General features: G+C 44.9%; 1 protein-coding gene and 1 long non-coding RNA gene across 3 annotated transcripts in view; both read right to left on the bottom strand.

Moving 5' to 3' along the window:
* The window catches only part of fras1 (Fraser extracellular matrix complex subunit 1), a 518,669-nt gene that overhangs the window by 479,327 nt on the left and 18,765 nt on the right, over nt 1-20,577 (bottom strand). The gene's annotated exons all lie outside the window — the stretch shown is intronic.
* Nucleotides 4,725-19,135, bottom strand: LOC116975143. Its single transcript, XR_004412548.1, has 3 exons — nt 19,104-19,135; nt 14,701-14,704; nt 4,725-4,735 (listed from the first exon to the last, which is right to left on the bottom strand). It is a non-coding gene; the product is annotated as an uncharacterized LOC116975143 (long non-coding RNA).

The following is a 20,577-nucleotide window of genomic DNA, read 5'->3' as shown; positions in this document are numbered from 1 at the left end:
ATATTTTAAAATATTTTGTTATGAGGCGATTTGTTTCCCTGCCATTTAATTCTATGTCAAGGTCGCCAGTATCAAATGTTCCAGGTTGACAACAATACATTTTTGTCTTTCCAAAAGACCACTAATAGCCTTATGTGATGTTACAGAGTGCTAAAGTGTAAGCTGATATGTGATAATTCACTGATTGATAAAACATGGTGTGGGCCAAATCTTAAACTACTTTTATCACATCATATGGCCTGGAATGCATCAGGTAACTACTAAAGCTGCCTTTAAATGTCAGCTGGTGACTGCCCCTTCAAAGGCAGCTGTAAAAACATTAGGCACATCAGAGAAACTAATTATTACAGCTAAAGTTAAATTAGGTATCTTCAAGCTTTTTTTTCAATGGGTCTGTATTAAGATAATTTCTAATGCATAATTTAGGTTTTCCACTGTGTTCGGAGCTTTCTTGCCATTTAAGCTGACCTTCTCACTCTGTTCCAGCTGTCACAGCAGAATGTTGAGTGGGAAACTCTTCCAAAGTTATCATCACAACACCCTATAATCAGCTGAACTACTCTCAAAGAGATAACTAATAAACTCACATGGCTTTGCTACAGGAAGGGGGCCATTACTTTAAGCATAATAAATCCAAAAAACTCTCTCTTGAAAGCATCCAGAGAATCGGTCTCCACTGTCTTCCGAGGCAGAGAATTCCACAGATTCACAACTATCTGGGTGAAAAAATGTGATATTTGAGTTATCATGCAGCCATACAATTAAAAGAACACAATACCCGATGACCGCAGCTTCCTGTAACAATATTTTATCAGATTGGGTGCCAACCAAAGTTACTTTTGCCCTCAAGCATGCATGAAACTCCTGCAACATTACGCAAAGAAATGCCTTGATGTTCTTCTGGTGTACTGTCCAATGTTTATTTTTCAACCAGAATCACTGCAAAATATATCCCCTCATTACATAATTGTTCTAATGGTCACGTTGCACAGACACTCGACATACTTAATCACAATGCTAATGTACATATTTCTTTGAACCTTTGCTCTGTATCACTCCTTGGTTTAAAAAGGAAAAAACAATTACCCAAACAAAGTTCAGAACTTGATATAAATTCATACAGCTGCACAGTGAAACTAAAACCTGCTGTTCATTCAAAAGACTGTGCTACAAGTAGTCTTCTGATCTTCTTATTCATTAGGCATTAAATTCCTGATCATTTTTATGTCAGTTAGAAATCACTCCGTTAACCTTTTCAATGACAGTGAAATATCTGTCTCCAATGGAATTGAAAGGTACAGTAGTGCGATAAAGATACCATCATTATGCCAATAGATTAAACTATTGCAAACGTTTTCCTTTTTATAAAAACATGAGAAAGGCAAGAATCACATTCTACTGGACAAAAATACCATCAATTAATAATTCTAATGCCTACCGCCACAACAGATCAACGGTGGATGCGATCTCGCTGGCTCTCCACTCAGCTCTGGACCACTTGGACAACAAAAACACATTATGTCCGGCTGTTATTCATTGATTACAGCTCGGCATTTAATACAATCATCCCCTCCAAGCTGGTTACCAAACTCTCTGCGCATCCCTCTGCAATTGCATCCTCAAGTTCCTCATTCACAGACCACAGACTGTTCATATTGGTGGAAATGTATCAGCCTCGATAACAATCAGCACGGGAGCACCTCAAGGCTGCGTGCTCAGCCCCCTGCTGTACTCACTCTATACTCATGACTGCGTAGCCGGTCATAGTGCGAACTCCATCATCAAGTTCGTTGACGACACCACTGTTGTGGGATGTATCATTGATGGGGACGAGTCGGAGTATAGAAGAGAGATTGACCGACTGACCATATGGTGCCAGCACAATAACCTGACCCTCAACACCAGCAAAACCAATGAACTGATTGTGGGCTTTGGAAGGGGTAGGATGGGGACCCACAGTCCCGTTTATATCAATGGGTCGATGGTAGAGAGGGTCAAGAGCTTCGAATTCCTGGGCGAGCATATTTCTGAAGATCTCTCCTGGTCCGAGAACACTGATGCAATTATAAAGAAGGCACATCAGCGCCTCTACTACTTGGGAAGATTACGGAGAGTCGGTATGTCAAGGAGGACTTTCTAACTTCTACAGGTGCACAGTAGAGAGCATGCTGACCGGTTGCATCGTGGCTTGGTTCAGCAACTTGAGCGCCCAGGAACGGAAAAGACTACAAAAAGTAGTAAACACTGCCCAGTCCATCATCGGCTCTGACCTCCCTACCATCGAGGAGATCTATCGCAGTCGCTGCCTCAAAAACGCTGGCAGCATCATCAAGGACCCACATCATCCTGGCCACACTCATCTCCCCGCTACCTTCAGGTAGAAGGTACAAGAGCCTGAAGACTGCAACGTTCAGGTTCAGGAATAGCTACTTCCCCACAGCCATCAGGCTATTGAACTCAAATGAAACAAAACTCTGAACATTAATAGACCATTATCTGTTTATTTGCACCTTATCAGTCTATTTATTCATATGTGTATATATTTATATAATGGTATATGGACACACTGATCTGTTCTGTATTCATGCCTACATATTATGCTGAAGCAAAGTAAGAATTTCATTGTCCTATCTGGGACCCATGACAATAAACTCTCTTGAATCTTGAATAATTATAACATGCAAAGTCCAAACTACAACTTTCCCTCACAAGTATAAACAGCAGATAAATTGAGGGTCAATGCTAAGTATTAAAAGACAATAAATTGCTGCGGTTTGCATCAGATGAACCCGAGATATGTGACTCTGTATTCAGTCATGTACTGAGCAATATTTCTGAGCATAGGCACAAAAAGCTGGAGTAACTAAGTCAGACAGGCAGCATCTCTGGAGAGAAGGAATGGGTGACATTTCAGGTCGAGACCCTTCTTCAGACTTGGTGTTGTGGAACTCTCATTGAAGAGAGGAGAACCTCTTCAAAGTAGACATGCCCTCAGGAGATTTTGCAGTGGAGCAGACGAAATGCACAGGAAGGAACTTCAGATGCTGGTTTTCACACATTCCTTCTCTCCAGAGATGCCGCCTGTCCCGCTGAGTTATTCCAGCTTTTTGTGTCTAACTTCGGTTTAAACCAGCATCTGCAGTTCCTTCCTACACAATATTTCTGAGCAACTTAACTGGTGGTCGATTTTTTGCCATTGTTACGTGTGACAGAGTCAAAGTACAAAGAAAAAGATTCAAGATTCTGTTGCCTTCGTAATTGGGGCACCAATCTGTCCATGACAGTTGCAAAATTATCACTGCAGGTGATAACCCAAAATCTAAATGCATTAGAGTCGTAGGAAACCTGATCTAATTCCGATTTGTCTCTTCTCTGTCCAACCATAGTAGCAATCACAAAGAACTGGAAAAACAACAGCAGGTCAAATGGACAATAAATGCGTATGAAAAGGATAAAGGATGTGGTTGTTAACAAAATCTGCTGCAGGGTCATCAACTCGGTGAAAGACGCTCTTTGGTCGGCCCTTGTTGACCTCCCAGCAAAGCGAGATGTCCGTCGGGGAATGTTGCCGACGGATCCTCTCCAGACTGCACGTGCTGAGGAATGTAGCCAACACAAAGGCCCTGTGGGGGAGGACCACGGTCTAGGGTCCTTTCGCTGCTGGACATTGGAGGGCAGAGTGTGGTGGAGGCGCGCCTCAAACGAGGGAAGGATTATACATCCTAGGAAACTACATGAGAGGCAAGGGTGCCGGGTATAATTATGGTTTTTGGCGACACTACCAAATATAATGTAAACAAATGTATGGATCGCCATGTAGAATGCTGAGGGAATTTTGTGTGGCTTTTAATTTGTACATATTTTTTATCCTGAATAAAGTTTATTGTGGGGTTTTTCTTTAAAGCCCTGACCAGTGAAGTTAAGCATAACTGTCTTTACCATTTTATCTACATGCGTTACCACTTTTAGAGCACTATGGACCCCAACATCCGCTGTGCATCAATGCTGTCGATGATCTTGCCATAAACTGTACTTTCGTTCCCTTTACATTCATCCTCCCTCAGGGCAATACCGCACACTTGCTCAGGTTAACCTCCATTTACACTTTTTCTCCACACATAATTGTAACTGATCTATATCCCAGTATATCCTGTAACTGGCTTCCTCACTGTCTGCAACTCTAATTTTGCTGTTGTCGGCAAACCATTCTATTTACATCCAAGTCATTTATATATATTGCAAACAAGAGATCTCCCGGCACAGATTCCTGCCGAATGCCACTGGTCACACAACACCAGACAGAGTAACAGCTTCCACCAAACCCTTTGTCTTCTTTCAGCAAATCGGTTCTGAATACAACCGACAAAGTTGCCATTGATCCCATGCATCTTAATCTTCTGGATCAGCCTACCATGAGGTACTTCATCAAATGCCGCACTAAAATCCATGTAAACGCCATCCACTGCCCTACCCTCATCGATCACCTTCTGTCACTCTCTCTCTCCACAATAATCTCTCCTCCCTTTCTCTCTCTCTCTCCCCACCCTGTGAACAAACCCATGCTGACTGTCCCCAAAAAGCCTTTTCCAAATGCAAATAAATCCTATCCCAAAGTAGCGATCTCAAATAGCTACCATGCCAGTAATGAGAAGTTCACTGGCCTACAATTTCTAGCATTATCTCTCCTTCCCTGCTTAAATGACAAATCTATTATCCATATTACCTTGATTTTGAACTCCAAACTGATGGACCAGAAGAAACACAAGTCCAATCCAACTAATAATTGTTTAGTCCATCCACTTTCATTCATCAACAGAGATGGAAGTTGTCAACAACAGTGCTAAGCAGCAGCACATGTTCACAACGCCACTGTGCTGCTCTGATGATGGGGCAGATGGGTGACAAATCTTCTGGAGACATAAACCTCTGCTCTCCTGCTTGCTTCATTTGAAGTGCATTTGGGGGGAAATAGCTGTTGATGGCCCCTGCAAGCCAGGGAGGAAAATCCAAGTGAGAGCATTAAGATAGCAGCAGGCTCTACTGCCTCCATGGCATTCTGCCCAGTATTACCTGGGAGCACATCATTATGTTTTGATATATTTTAACGTTTTGACATCTTCTGACAAAATGTGAGGTATCTTAAAGGAAGCAGTGCACGAATCGCACAACAATTGGCCTTTAACTCTTCTCACAAAATTGCATAAAGCAACTACTTATTTTTGAGGGGTGGGGGAATGACTTGAAGGCCATTTCGCTGCTTGCTTCTAAATTGCATGATGGAAAGATTAAATAATCCGTTCATGTGAGAGAACAGCAAACTTGAGCAAAGGTACAAGAGGAGACACAAAAGGAGTATTACAACATAAAAATAACCTAAAGGTCAGGCAAGAATATAGTTGTAAAACAGCAGCTCAGGAGAAGCTGTTACCAAAGATATATATTTGCCAGCCATATAGCAAGAAAGGTAATGCTAATAATAGTAGACATTATATAATAAAATAATAATACATCCACAGAATACTTTGAAAAATTCATCAGTATACAAGGGGCATGATCATCCAATAGTTGTTTGCTGCCCAAGTGAGCTCCATATCTAAAAGAGATCACTGACCATTGTATGGTCACCCGTTTAGTTTCTCCAGCATTTTTGTCTACCTTCACTGACCATTGTATGGCTTTACAATCTTGGAAAGATTATTTGATTTATCTGCTTTATTAAATAAAAGTAAACTCCATTATTTCTTTAAATAGGAATTCTGATGTGCTTGATCAAAGGGCAAGAATTACCACTGGTAGTATTAATCAATGACTTCACTTTGTAACACATTTAAGATAAATGGGGAGTTAGCCGCTAGTAGGAAACCTTATTTTTGAACAATAGAGAAAAATATAATGTTTAAGAAGGAACTGCAGATGCTGGAAAATCGATGATAGACAAAAAATGCTGGAGAAACTCAGCGGGTAAGGCAGCATCTATGGAACGAAGGAAATAGGCAACGTTTCGCGTTGAAACCCTTCTTCAGACTCAGTATGAAGAAGGGTTTCGGCCCGAAACGTTGCCTATTTCCTTCGCTCCACAGATGCTGCCTCACCCGCTGAGTTTCTCCAGCATTTTTGTCTACCAGAGAAAAATATAACCCCACAATCTTTTGTTATTGAACCATCACTTTCCCTTTCCAAATCTGAGAGAAGTCCTATTCCAGGAAGCAGTTAATGAGGCTTTTGTCTTAAATGTAGTCCTAGTGATCAATTTAACAGCTGTAGGCAGAAATGCCTCCGTGCAGGAATGCTGCACACAAACAGCTGCCATGACAATCTGTTGTCAGTGCTCAACACAACTAAAATATATTACTAATGGTGTGTCAAAGTTGAGCGGGTATGCTGTTTATTTTGCAGCTTTCTAGAACAAACTAAAATTGGAATTGAGTGAATACTTAATGTCAAAACACAATTTTTCTAATGTAATACCATGTAGTAAGAACTCTTGCACACGAACTCTAGGAAATAAAAATCATTTGACTAAAGAAATAAATGAGAGTAGTGAAAGTTTGGCTCGATAAAGAGGTCAATATCATTGTCGAAGACAATGGTGCCCTCCGCTCTGTTTTCAGTTCTGCTGAGGTGAAGTAGTAGAACAGGTACCAGATGCAAGATCACCTACTTTGCATTAATTCCGATTCAATGTTCAGCCTGGATTATCTCTACACTTTCAATAGAAAGAAGACTGGAAGGGGAAGGATTCTCATCACAATTATTTACCACTAGCTTCAACATGAAGGAAAAGGTGAAATGAATGTACCATTGCCAGCAGATCAAACGCCATCCATTTTATACCGCAGTTGAAGATGTCACATCATCGTCCGTCTGAAAGAACGCAAAGTCAGACAAGACCACTTATCTCCAATTTATCCCACAGTTAACTGGGAAGGACCAGTGTGTCTATAGCCTCCTACATGAAGAATAGCAATAAACCGAAATCTAAATATTTAACAAGTGACATCAATGATGGTGGCCAGTTGGTCAACATTACTTTTCCTGTGATTAGACAAAGGTATTATACCAGTAAATTACCTAACTGCTCAAGACACAGTATGTAGGGTACTGTTTGGACAGCTACATGATACAAGGGCTCCAATAATAAAATACTATGTTCAAGCGCTTTTGATTGCAACATGCGCCTTAATTTAGTTCAACAGAGAAACTGACAAGTTACTAAAGAACAATAGGGCTCATAAAGAACAGCAAATACCAATTTAATTAAAAGGTGCAGCATCCTGCTGATTTCTTTCATCAGTTGATGCCAATAAAGCCAGCGCATGGGCTCTTTCGTACAAGGTGAAGTACATTAAAGCTCTGGCTTTGCACTTTTGAAACCATGATTCAACTCCAGTCTGTTGAGTTGAAAAGCATCACACTCTGCAAAAGCTAATAGCTTCTTGCCAGTTTCTTCAATTTCAATCTAAACTTCAGTGAGTATGAAAGCACATGAGTGCTGCAACTACTGGTTACTCCTCACTTGGGGAGGTGATTGGAAATGTTTGCATGCAACACTGAAATGCTCAAATTGCAAAGACAGAAGGCTAAGTTATGAGACGAGAAACAATGTTGGACTGAACTCTTCATGCAATCCAGGATATACAGATGTTCTATAATAACAATGGAGGGCCGATGTTCCAGATTATATTCCCATTCATGGGCTGGAAAATGGGAGTTACAGTGCCCACCATAATGTTTGGGACAAAGACCCATCATTTATTTATTTGCCTCTTTACTCAACAATTTGAGATTTATAATAGAAAAAAAAAAATCACATGTGGTTAAAGTGCACATTGTCAGATTTTAATGACAATGATTTTAATTATTGATTTTGATTTATGATTTAAATTATTTTTTATACATTTTGGTTTCACCATGTAGAAATTACAGCTGTGTTTATACATGGTGCCCGCATTTCAGGGCACCATAATGTTTGGGACACAGCAATGTCATGTAAATGAAAGTAGTCATGTTTAGTATTTTGTAGCATATCCTTTGCATGCAATGACTGCTTGAAGTCTGTGATTCACGGACATCACCAGTTGCTGGGTGTCTTCTCTGGTGATGCTCTGCCAGGCCTGTATTGCAGCCATCTTTAGCTTATGCTTGCTTTGGGGGCTAGTCCCCTTCAGTTTTCTCTTCAGCTCATAAAAGGCATGATCAATTGGGTTCAAATCAGGTGATTGACTTGGCCACTCAAGAATTGACCATTTTCTAGCTTTGAAAAGCTCCTTTATTGCTTTAACAGTATGTTTGGGATCATTGTCTTGCTGCATTGAGATGAGAAAAAAAAATTCACACTGAGAGTGGTGAATCTCTGGAATTCTCTGCCACAGAAGGTAGTTGAGGCCAGTTCATTGGCTATATTTAAGAGGGAGTTAGATGTGGCTAAAGGGATCAGGGGGTATGGAGAGAAGGCAGGTACAGGATACTGAGTTGGATGATCAGCCAAATCAAATCAAATCAACCTTTATTGTCATCTTGCAAAGCAACAGTTGCACAGTGCAAAATGAGAAGACGTTTGCCAGGGAATACCGGAGCATCGCACATGAAACTTAAAACATTTCACACATAATAACAATAAAAAACAATCCAGTCCCTGATGAAACAGTATAAATAGTTAAAAGCAGGTAAAACAGCAACATTAAAATACAGTAAACCAGTCATTAAAATGTTCAGGGCAGCTGATTTGAGTAGCCAGTGCCAGAGTTATTAAAATGTCGGTGCAAAGCCGCAGAATCAGGTGACTGTGAGTACAGAGTGACTGTTTAGCAGCCTCACAGCCTGTGGCAGGAAGCTGTTTAGCAGTCTTGTAGTCCGGGCTTTGATGCTACGGTATCTCTTGCCTGATGGCAGGAGATCCAGATGTGTGTGGAGGGGGTACACAAAAATGCTGGAGAAACTCAGCGGGCGCAGCAGCATCTATGGAGCGAAGGAAATAGGCGACGTTTCGGGCCGAAACCCTTCTTCAGACTGATGGGGGGGTGGGGGGGAGAAGGAAGGAAAAAGGGAGGAGGAGCCAGAGGGCGGGGGGATGGGAGGAGACAGCTCGAGGGTTAAGGAAGGGGAGGAGACAGCAAGGGATAGCAAAACTGAGAGAATTCAACGCTCATGCCATCCAGACGCAAGCAACCCAGGCGGAATATGAGGTGCTGTTCCTCCAATTTCCGGTGTTGCTCACTCTGGCAATGGAGGAGACCCAGGACAGAGAGGTCGGATTGGGAATGGGAGGGGGAGTTGAAGTGCTGAGCCACCGGGAGTTCAGGTAGGTTATTGCGGACTGAGCGGAGGTGTTCGGCGAAACGATCGCCCAACCTCCGCTTAGTCTCCCCGATGTAAATCAGCTGACATCTAGAGCAGCGGATGCAGTAGATGAGGTTGGAGGAGATACAGGTGAACCTTTGTCGCACCTGGAACGACTGCTTGGGTCCTTGAATGGAGTCGAGGGGGGAGGTGAAGGGACAGGTGTTGCATTTCTTGCGGTTGCAACGGAAAGTGCCCGGGGAGGGGGTGGTACGGGAGGGAAGGGAAGAATTGACAAGGGAGTTGCGGAGGGAGCGGTCTTTGCGGAAGGCAGACATAGGGGGAGATGGGAAGATGTGGCGAGTGGTGGGGTCACGTTGGAGGTGGCGGAAATGGCGGAGGATTATTTGTTGTATTTGCCGGCTGGTGGGGTGAAAGGTGAGGACTAGGGGGACTCTGCCCTTGTTGCGAGTGCGGGGATGGGGAGAGAGAGCAGTGTTGCGGGGTATGGATGAGACCATGGTGCGAGCCTCATCTATGGTGGCGGAGGGGAATCCCCGTTCCCTGAAGAACGAGGACATTTCCGATGCCCTGGTGTGGAATGTCTCATCCTGGGAGCAGATGCGGCGTAGGCGGAGGAATTGGGAGTAGGGGATGGAGTCTTTACAGGGGGCAGGGTTGGAAGACGTGTAGTCCAGATAGCCATGTGAGTCAGTTGGTTTGTAGTGTATGTCGGTCAGAAGTCTGTCACCTGCGATGGAGATGGTGAGGTCAAGGAATGGTAGGGAAGTGTCGGAAATGGTCCAGGTGTATTGGAGTGCCGGATGGAAGTTGGTGGTGAAGTGGATGAAGTCAGTCAGTTGTGTGTGGGTGCAGGAGGTGGCCCCAAAGCAGTCATCAATGTAACGGAGGTAGAGGTCGGGGATGGGGCCCTGGTACGTATTGAACAAGGATTGTTCAACGTACCCGACAAAGAGGCAGGCGTAGCTGGGGCCCATGCGTGTGCCCATAGCTACGCCTTGTGTTTGGAGGAAATAGGAGGAGTCAAACGTAAAGTTGTTGAGGGTGAGGACCAACTCCGCTAGGCGGAGGAGAGTGTCAGTGGCTGGGTATAGGTTGCTCCTCTGGTCGGGCTTTGAGGCCATCCTGGTGGGGGATGGAGGTGTAGAGTGACTGGACATCCATGGTGAAGATGAGGGGGTGAGGGCCTAGAGAGTGGAATGCGCGGAGGCGGCGGAGAGTGTCTGAGGTGTCTAGAACATAGGTGGGAAGGGATTTGACCAAGGGGGATAGTATAGAGTCAAGGTATGTGGAGATGAGTTCGGTGGGGCACGAACAAGCAGAGACAATGGGTCTGCCGGGAGAGCCGGGTTTGTGGATTTTAGGGAGAAGGTAAAAACGGGCCGTGCGGGGCTGGGGAACGATGAGGTTGGAAGCTTGGTCGGGCAGGGCGTGGGAATTGATGAAGTCGGTGATGGTGCTAGATATGGTGGCCTGGTGCTCGTCAGTGAGGTCATGGTCCAAGGGTAAGTAGGAGGAGGTGTCCGAGAGTTGGCGCGTGGCCTCAGCTTTGTAGAGATCGACGCGCCAGACTACCACGGCACCTCCCTTGTCGGCTGGTTTGATAACCCAATCTGGGTTTTTGCGGAGTGATTCAATGGCAGTGCGTTCAGGGGGGGAGAGATTGGAGTGAGACAGGGGAGTGGAGAAGTTAAGGCGGTTGACGTCACGGCGGCAGTTCTGGATAAAGAGTTCCAGAGCCGGGACTTTACGAGAGGGGTTCCACGAGGAGGGGGTGCGTTGGAGACGGGAAAAAGGGTCATCATTGGGGGGCGAGGACTCTTTCCCATGGAAGTGCGCTCTGAGGCGGAGGCGACGGTAGAAGCGCTCCAAGTCATGGTGGGCGCGGAACTCATTGAGATGGGGACGGAGGGGGGCAAAGGTAAGACCTCTGCTGAGGACAGACCGTTCGGTGTGGGAGAGGGGGAGGTCGGAGGGATGGTGAACACCCGGCAGGGATGGGAGTTGGGGCCAGAGGAAGGCAGGTGGGTGGACTGGGGACAGGGCGATGTGTAGGGGGGGGGGGGGGTTGTGGGTGTTGGAGGGGTGGTGGGTGGTCAGGGGGTGGGGGGGGGGTGAGAGGGCTGTAATGTGGGTGGGGAAGAGCGGGGGTGACATAGTTGGAGGGGGATGGGGGAGAGTCAGTGGAACAGCCACTGAGGTTAGCAAGGCTGGGCAGACGGGCACTAGGACCCAGTGGAGTTAAGCCTAGGAGAGTGGGAGTGAGCAGCGTGGAGGCTCCAGGCCCAGTGCAGAGTCCAGGCTCCAGGTAAGGCGACGGCTGTGGGTTGCTAGAGGGGGGTGGAGTGGCGCGGGTCACCGGACCCGATGGTCGGAGTCCAGTGGCGCGGGTCACCGGACCCGATGGTCGGAGTCCAGTGGCGCGGGTCACCGGACCCGGTGGTCGGAGTCCAGTGGCGCGGGTCACCGGACCCGGTGGTCGGAGTCCCGTGGCAGTTGAGTCGGGGTCCGCGGGCGATGCGAGGGAGGTCCCGGTGGGTGGATAGTCGGCGGGGCGGCGCGGGTCGGCCATAGCGGTGGGGCGGCGAGATGAGTCTGGTGCGTTGCGGCAGCCATGTTGGGGGAGCCCCGGTCCGGCAGCGATGACGGGTAGGTCGGGTCCGGCGGCGATGCCGGGTGGGTCGGGTCTGGCGGCGATGCCGGATGGGCCCAGTGCGGCGGCGATGTCGGGTAGGCCCGGTGCGGCGATGAGGCTGGGCGGTCCCGGAGGGCGGCGAGGGTCGGAGGAATCAGCGATGGGGAGGGGGTCCAAGTTACCGTAGAAGCGGCGAGGCTGGGCGTCATCAGTAGGCAGGTGAGGGTCGGCGGCGACATCGATGTGGAGGTCGGTGAAGGCGGCGTCCTGGTGAGTATTGAAGGCGCTCCTCGTGGCAAAGATGGCGTCGCGGGACTCGGGCAGGCGATGCAGGCCAGAGTTGGGGCCTGGAGTCTGCTGGTGGTCGAGTCGCGGGGCGTCGGGAGCGGCCTGGAGGCAGGATAATTTAAGGTCCTTGGTGGAGTTAAGGTAGGCCAGGAATTTTTGATTGAAGAGGTGGATCTTCCGGCGGATGAAATATAATTGGGGTCCGTTGCAGGTATGGGTTAGTGAGGCCTGAAGTTCAGGGAGTGTTATGTGAGGTCCTGCTGGTGCCGGCGCATCGCGACCAGGGTGGATCTCAGTGCCCGGTTGGAGAATTGCTGGGTATGCCGGTGGATAGCCAGTTGGTACCGATGGTCCGGTTGGGGTCCGAACTGGGGTGCAGTTTGTCCTTAGCTATTCTCAGAGCTTTTTTCAGACAGCGGCTCTGGAACAGTTCTTGTACCGAGGGTAGGGAGACACCAATGATCCTCTCTGCTCCCCTCACTACCCTCTGCAGAGCCTTCCTGCCTGAGCAGTTGCAGTTGGAGTACCACGTGTTTATGCAGTACGTGAGTACAGACTCCACCGTGCCCCTGTAGAAAGTCCTGAGGATGTTGGTGGGTAGTGAGGCCTGTTTGAGTTTCCTCAGGAAGTGCAGTCGCTGATGGGCCCGTTTGACAATCCCAGTGTTGTTCCTGGACCAGGTGAATGTCTGTAATTTGCACTCCGAGGAACTTAATACTCTCCACTCTCTCCACTGTGGTGCCACTGATGTTGAGGGGTGTGTGTTTTGGCTGCGCCCTCCTAAACTCGACAACCATCTCCTTTGTTTTGTCGACATTTAATGCTGGATTGTTTTTGCCGCACCAGTCCACTAGTTGTTTTACTTCCTCCCTGTACATTGATTCGTCATCTCCGCTGATGAGTCCCACCACTGTTGTGTCATCTGCAAATGTTATGATCTTATTGTCCCTGAATCTGGCAGCACAGTCATGTGTGAGCAATGTGAACAACAGCGGGCTGAGCACACAGCCTTGAGGGGAGCCGGTGCTCAGCGTGATCGAGCCTGAAGTGTTCTTGCCAACACGGACTGACTGCGGTCTCTGTGTCAGAAAGTCCAAGATCCAGTGACACAGGGTGGTGTTGAGGCCCAGCAGGGTTAGTTTCTCCACAAGTCTCTGTGGGATGATGGTGTTAAAAGCTGAGCTGAAGTCAATGTACAGGATTCTGGCGTATGTGTTATTGTTTTCCAGATGAGTGAGTACTGTGTGCAGCGTGGTAGAGATGGCATCTTCTGTAGAACGGTTGGGGCGATAGGCAAACTGGAGGGGGTCTAACGATGAGGGGAGGCTGGCAGTAATGTGAGGTTTCACCAGGCGTTCAAAGCTCTTCATTATTATTGGGGTCAGGGCGACAGGGCGGTAGTCATTTAGGCAGGCAACAACTGGTTTCTTTGCTATTGAGCCATGATCATATCGAATGGTGGTGCAGGCTCGAAGGGCCGAATGGCCTACTCCTGCACCTATTTTCTATGTTTCTATGCAGAATGAACCGCCGGCCAATGAGTTTTCTTTGAACTTGAGCAGATAGGATGTGTCTATACACTTCAGAATTCAACATGCTACTACAATCAGCAGTTGTATCATTAATGAAGATAAGTAAGCCAGTACCTTCAGCAGCCATACATGCCCAGGCCATAACACCCCCACCACCGTGTTTCACAGATGAGGTGGTATGGTTTGGATCTTGGGCAGTTCTATCTCTCCTCCATACTTTGCTCTTGCCATCACTCTGATACAAGTTAATCTTCATCTGTCCACAAGACCCTTTTCCAGAACTGTGGTTGCTCCTTTAAGTACTTCTTGGCCATTCTATTTTTGCGGCTAACCAGTGGTTTGCACCTTGCAGTGTAGCCTCTCTATTTCTGCTCATGAAGTCTTCTGCGGACAGTGGTCATTGACAAATCCACCCCGACTCCTGAAGAGTGTTTCTGATCTGTCGGACAGGTGTTTGGGTTTTTTTCCCCATTATAGAGATAATTCCTCTGTCATCAGCTGTGGAGGTCTTCCTTGGCCTGCCAGTCCCTTTGTGATTAGTAAGCTCACCAGTGCTCTCCTTCTTCTTATTGTGGATTTTGGTAAGCCTAAGGTTTGGCTGATGTCTCTAACAGTTTTATTCTTGTTTCTCAGTCATTGGCACAACTTTGGTCCTCATGTTGATAAACAGCAATAAAAGTTTCCAAAGGTGATGGAAAGACTGGGGGAAGGACTAGGTGTTGAGAGCTCTCCTATACCTGCATTAAGGAGGCAATTAAACAGACTTGAACAATTACAAACGCCTGTGAAGCCATGTGTCCCAAACATGATGGTGCCCTGAAACGGGGGTGGGACTATGTCTAAACACGGCTGTAATTTCTACATGGTGAAATCAAAATGTATAAAGATGGCCTTTAATAAAATATGACAATGTGCACTTTAACCACATGTGATTTATTCTATTACAAATCTCAAATTGTGGAGAACAGAGGCCAATAAATAAATGATGCGTCTTAGTCCCAAAAATTATGGAGGGCACTGTATATGCTTACAATTTCATTATTTTATTTCACTAACACAAAGGTTGTCTGGCAGTCAGCCCTTGAATCTACTTTGTAACAAAATCGACTCAATTCCTGGAAGGCCTCTCCCCCTAACACTCTGCCCTCGCCCTTTTACTTTCTTAAATTACTTTCTTAAATTCTTAAATTACTTTTGGTACTTGTGCCAGGCCAAGAGGGAGAAAGAATTTATCCCTGCCCATTTTTGCATCGACATTGAGTGCCACTCAGCAGCTGACTAAACGATAAGCTTGTCTGAACATAGGAATTTACTTTCCTTCTCCGAACTAATACATTTAGCTTTGATAACTGCTCCTGCCATTCTGGCCAAGAATCCAGATAAATACTAAGTAGTTTGTAATAAATTGAAGTTTGGATTCAGAGATTGGAGAGACCAACCCTTATTTTGCTTGTTGCCTTTATCGCAGGTGTGAATGAAATTAAACTGTGACTTTGGTCTATACATTTCTTATTGCTTAGTATGGAATAATCTTACTTTGACTGAAAATGCCAAACCAAACTTTGATAGCTATGTGAAAATAAGAAATTCTGTAGATGCTGTAAATCTGAATAAAAACAGGAGATGCTACAAGGAAAATATCAGCAAATCAAGTCAGCTCTGAAAGCAGAGAAATAGAGTTAACTTTTACATCAGTGACCCTTCGCCAATGAAATCAAGCAATTGGTGATTTAGGAACACATACGATTTGTTCCAATAATTAGTTTCATTACAAAGGCAGAAACTCAACTTGTCAGACAGTATCTCCGAGAAAAAGCAGGGTATCCCACTGCCTTGTTTTCAATATAGACCAGAGCCCACTGATTTAGTTTAGTTTAGTGATACAGCGTGGAGAAATCCCCTTTGGCCCACTGAGTCCATGCCAACCACAATCACACATTTTCTCCTGAACACGAGGGACAATTTACAGAACCCAATTAACCTACAAACCTGCACGTCTTTGGGATGTGGAGGAAACCGGAGAAAACACACAGGGTAGTAGGGAGAACGTGCAAACTCCATACAGACCGCACCTGTAGTGAAGATTGAACCCAGGTCTCTGGCAAGTGAGGCAGCAACTCCACCGCTGCGCCACTGTCATCCCGTTTTTAATATCAGTGTCTTAAAATAGCCAGAGAACATTATTTTCAGATTTCTTGGCTATACTGAACTCCTGTGAACAAATCCTTTAAGAAAATCATCCTTGAGCTACATTTAGCAGTTTCAATTAAAACAGAAGACAGAATTTATATTAACTAAATTGAATAATGGTTCCGCCTCATGTGCTTTAATCTACTGGATAAGTTTAAAATCCAGAACTTGAGTAAAATGTCAGAATCATTGCAGGGACATTAATAAAACTTGAATTAACTAACAGAGCTTGTAAAGTCTGTTTATTCTTCATACATCTAGTGTCCATTGTGTGATTAGAAATATATTTACCAGTTCTTAACCCTGACAAAGTTCATTGATAAATCAAGACATTCCTCAGTTGAGTAATTACAGGAATCCAAACCTTTTATTTGATCAAATATTTCTGGTCCTAATAGCTCCAGGAGACCGTGAAGAGGAGAGATTGTAGATTCGACATGTAGTAAAATTACAGCAAGCACTCAGGAGGGTAAATTCTCTGGTAACAAGGGGCTGGACAACAAAACTAAGGAAGTCTGACAGCACTTCTGCAGGCTTTGCTGAGACCACGCCAGAAGTACTGTGCAGTTCTGATTCAAGGAGGGAATGTTTGAAAGGGATTGAAACGACAGTGTGGTGACATACAGGTTCAACTGCAGTATGTTCATCTAACAACATTTGACAGTGGAGCACATAGTCACCAGTTGCCCCAAACATCGGCCACCGAATGGTGAACGAGGTCTGATTGACCTGGACGATGACACATTGGCCTGGCTCGCCTCAACAGAGCTGCAGGTCTAAAAGACATACGACAGAAGAAGAAGACTTCAACATTTCGATTTTATTCTTCAAAATACTACATGCTAATGAAGTTACAAAATATTATTTCTCTTTTTCAACGTTCTGTTTTTCTAATAAATTCTTCGTTGGACCAATTCATACCTATATTCATACCTTCCAACACCACGGCATACGAGGAGAAAAAAATAAATATACATTCAAACCAAGAATTATGTTTTTCTAAAACCAAAGTGTCCAAAATTGCAGAGCAACATATATCTAGTATGGCTTATGCATGGATTTGTAGAGTAATTGCTTTGCAGTCAGTGCTGCTTTGATTCCCTAAATGGATTCCTCGAATGAAGGAATTTGTCTTATAAAGACAGATCTATACTCAATGGGGTTGAGACAAATGAGAGACATGGAACTGCACAGAATTCTGAAAAGATGCTGGGATGCTGCTTCCTCAGGTTGGCTAATACTGAGCTAGCCATTTAATTCTGAGGACAAAGGGTCAGCTATTTAGGACAGAGATAAGGGAAATCAAAGGGTGATAAATATTTCAAATCTTTTCCACACGGGAAGTGTGTGTGAACGTTAATTGAGGGTATTCAAAACTTGAATATGCTATGTTTAAACAGAGAACATTCATAAGGTCACGGATGATAGGAGCAGAATTAGTCCATTCGGCCCATCAAGTCTGCTCTGCCATTCAATCACATCTGACCTATCTCTCTCTCTCTCCTCTAACCTCATTCTCTTGCCTTCTCCCCATAAACTCTGACACTTGTACAAATCAAGAATGTATCTATTTCTGCCTTAAAAATATCCATTGTCGGCCTCCACAGCTTTCTGTGACAAAGAATTCCACAGATTCACCACCCTCTGACTAAAGAAATTCCTCCCAGTCTCCTTCCGAAAAGAACGTCCATTAATTCAGATGCTATGCCCTCTAGTCCTAGACTCTCCCACTAGTGGAAACAACCCGTTTGGAGAGAAAGTAAGCAAGGTTAAGTACCAGTCTTCGTATTCAATGGTATGGTAGGATTGACAAAGGCCATGTGACCAACTCCTGTTTCTATTTCCTGAATTCATACTTATTTATGGTCAAAATGTTCGAATGGGTCAGATCTTTTAATGCCTAGCAGATGTCCGAGCATCAGTCCCATTGGGAGAAGTCTATTTCTACCTTTCTTCATTTCCCCATGGTTCAAAACTTACTCGAGGCTATCCCCTTTCCGATCAGCAATGCCACAGCTGTAGTTCTGGTCACCACACTTGAGAGAGGATGCAAAGGTTCACGAGAGGATGCACAGAGGGTTCACAAGAACACTTTTAGAGATGAGGGGTTTCAGCTACAAGTTGCAAAGGATCAGCTGGAGTTGGCCTCCTCGATCATAGAAGGGGAAATGGAGATTTGATGGACATGTGTAAGATCATGAAAGATAGGCAAGATCAACAAGGAAAACCTTTGGTCTTCAAAACCTATTCCCATTCTCTTGTGATTTGTGGTCCAGTCGACACAAATTTAAGGTTCAGAGCAAGAAGTACAGTCAGGATACGAGAAAGACTTCTTAAAACACACTGCAAGGTAATGACCTGGAACTCACTGTGGACAAAGGTGGAAGTGGAAATTTCAAAAGGAAACTGGATTAGCACCTGATGAATATAAACTTGTGGGGTGTCACAAAGGGAGCAGAGAATGGTTCTGGTTGGGTTGCTCAACAGAGACGTGGCATGGTACAGTTGAAGCGGCTGTTGTTGTGGCTCACGTTATAGCCCCTGCAGACAGTGCATTCTTCAGGCCGCTGCCACTGACAGAACGTGCTCAATCACCGTGGGGCTCCCTCCCCTATCACCAGCTGCTGCTTCTTCCTTTGCTTTGCTCGTTCAGCCGCTGCTGCCACTCCTTGTCCCGTCAGTCTGTCCAGTCGTCCTCTTCCCCCACCATCATCTCCCCCTCCCCTGGTGTCGTTGACATACTCTACCTTGGAAGCGGCAGCAGATGAGAGGGGAAGGACTTCCACTTTGACCGAGTGAGTCTAGTCGGTGGTGGTGGACTGAAGAAAGCGCCGTCCCCAGGGGCTACAACGTGAGCTGCAACAACAGCCATGTGACCCGATGAAGGAGGGCTTATAGGTGCAGACCAGCGGCATCATCTCCTAGTTTTTAGGTGAAACGACACAAAGTGCTGGAGTAACTCAGCAGGCTGAATCAGTCTGAAGAAGGGTCTCAACCTCACCTCTCCATGTTCCCCAGAAATGCTGCCTAACCGACTGAGTTAATCCAGCGCTCTGTGCATTAACTATAATCTGCAGTTCTTCGTTTCAACTACATACAATAACACCTTAATCAGTTATAGCGGACATTAGGCAATAATAGACATCATTTCCCACCACCATATTATAACAAGGATTAACTTCACTAGCATATATTCAAAGATACAAAATGATCAAAGAATGATTTTAAAAAATAGGAACAGGAGTAGACCATTTGGTCCTAATATACATGTAGATTTTCATGCAGCATCTGAAAATAGGTGAGAGAGATAAAGAGGTTCAAGTATAAAATACAATTTGATTGAATAAATAAAATGAGTAAAAATCCAAACCTGAACTAAAACTATGAACAGAAGTCACTGTTCCTCTGAATAGTTGAGAACATTCTCACACACAATTACTGTAATTTCATGCCTGAACAAATTATAATGTCATGCACACTCTCGCATTTTATGAAAGCAGTCTAGCAGTCACACCCCAGTTAAAGCAAAACTTCCTCCCACATATAGCATTAGGGTCAGGTACCAGGTGTAAACATCTGTCACAATCATTTTTGTTCCTTTGATGTACAAAGGAACACTTGGGCCAGGTCTGTGCTAATTGTACCTTCCTAAAAACAAAGTTGTACCGCTCACCTTCATCTTTATCCTGATTATCAATTTCCCAAAGTACAACTAGGTGCCAGATTATTTAGTTAATCATGCCTTTCAATTTGCAAAAGCACAGTAACTCCATAAAAAGGGATATTTTTGGCAAATATTTGTTCTGTTGCAGTTAAGAAAATGTTGATGTGAAGTGCCAAACATGTAGAGAATGTGACAATGAAATGTTCATAACCTGTAGTTAAAAAGGTCTCAAACTGGTAATCATCTTAACTATTAAAAATCTTAAAATCAAGAAAGCACTTGTATTTGTCAGTTGTTATTTGAAACACATTAAATAAGGGAGACCAAAGCCTTCCTTTATGAAAATGTGATTTAGTAAGCCAGTGCTCCTCAAAAAGGTAACTGGATAGAAATTCTACTTTAGAACTCAACTTTTATGAAAAATAAAATTAACATTTGTTCACATTTCCTTCTCGGTCCTCCACCCACATTATGTGCTTCCACAAAGCATCCAGATATGTGCAATGATAACATATAATATGCCATTTCATGATTTTGCATTGTGCGTGCAGGTCCTTTTAACCCAGGAGGCCTGGTTACTGTTTGTTCAATGAGATCATCTTACACAGGATACATGCAATAAGGTTTTGCAAAAGGAAGAACCTTCAGGTAGGTTGTTCAAAGTCCTATGAATGTCCTAATTATCTTTTCCCCCCCCAACAATTCTTCATAGCCCTCATCATAAGCCATCTATATCCTAGTGGACAACAAACCTAAGTGCCTCCCTTCTCTTCATTAACAACCCCTGCCCCAACTGCGAGTCCAACCTTCACCCTCACGACTATTACTCATTACCCAACCAACTCACATTCCTCATCTCCACCAAGCAACTAATATTGATTCTTGAAACAATAGACAGTAGAGACAATAAACAATAGGTGCAGGACTAGGCCAATTCGGCCCTTCGTGCCATGTCATCACAGTGATCA

The sequence above is a fragment of the Amblyraja radiata genome, chromosome 1 (genome assembly GCF_010909765.2).
Source record: "Amblyraja radiata isolate CabotCenter1 chromosome 1, sAmbRad1.1.pri, whole genome shotgun sequence".
NCBI lineage: Eukaryota > Metazoa > Chordata > Chondrichthyes > Rajiformes > Rajidae > Amblyraja > Amblyraja radiata.
This window is presented reverse-complemented; position numbering and strand designations above follow the sequence as displayed.